We start from the raw sequence: 1,006 nt of genomic DNA on the forward strand, positions 1-1,006 counted from the left end.
GTCCGATATGTGTTAACAGCTATCAAAAAGAGAGAGAGAGAGAGAGAGAGAGAGAAATAGATAAGAAAAAGATAGACCAGAATGAGAAACAAATAGTAAATGTCAGAGAGAATCAAGGGAGAGTGAAACGAATTCACCCGGAAACCGTTATGTTTAGTACACCGTTGAAGTGAGTAAGAGATATGATAGGAGAGTGATGGAACATACGGTGCTGCACACACCAGTATTATACTGCACTAGTATTGTGTATATGTACATATAGTGCACTATAAATGGCGGAATCAATCAGAGAAGAGAATCACTATCCGCTCCACTCTCCCTTGATTCTCTTCTCGGTGAATGTATGTCCTTCTTTCTCGCAGATATCTGTTAAAACTAGTACGAAACTATTATCCTGCAAATAAAATTGTAGCTCACATCCAGACTGTTACTAGAAGACCTCTACATCTTGTCATTCCTGAACGCGCGAAATTTTAGCCGTCATTCATAATTTATTAAATTCCTCTCATTTGAAAACTATTATAGCCTCGACATTTTCGTATTAGACTTTCCGTCCTAAAATGTTACAAAAAAACTTGTCATTAAAATATTTATCTGCAATTTTGGTATACTGTATATAGAAACTGTACGTATAGATATTATATTGGCAAATGTATCATTAGATCCACGTGTAATAATTTTTATATTTTAACAAGGCAATTTCGTGTGGAAAAAATGTTAGAAGCGCGCGAATCCGAAAAAAGTCATTTCACTGTACTGAATCATAAAAAGCTGAGGACCGGACGCGCAGGCAGATTCCTATTCTCTCATCTCGAGTCCGCGGAATTAAACGACTCTATTCGGCCGTGAGAAATAGCCACTCGGGGATTCTCTATCAAGAAGCAGCCAGACTCGAATTTAAAAGCACTTCTTCCTTCGCCGGGCGAGTCCTCCTTCGCAAATTGGTCGTAGCTAAAATATCGGATGAACATCGTATTCTTTTCGATTCTTTTTTCTCGATTTATTT

General features: G+C 37.8%; 1 protein-coding gene across 3 annotated transcripts in view; it reads right to left on the reverse strand.

Annotated features, from left to right (window-relative positions):
- Nucleotides 1-1,006, reverse strand: part of LOC108750934 (SET and MYND domain-containing protein 4-like) — a 44,001-nt gene that overhangs the window by 42,214 nt on the left and 781 nt on the right. The gene's annotated exons all lie outside the window — the stretch shown is intronic.

The sequence above is a fragment of the Trachymyrmex septentrionalis genome, unplaced genomic scaffold (genome assembly GCF_001594115.1).
Source record: "Trachymyrmex septentrionalis isolate Tsep2-gDNA-1 unplaced genomic scaffold, Tsep1.0 scaffold11, whole genome shotgun sequence".
Taxonomy (NCBI): Eukaryota; Metazoa; Arthropoda; class Insecta; order Hymenoptera; family Formicidae; genus Trachymyrmex; species Trachymyrmex septentrionalis.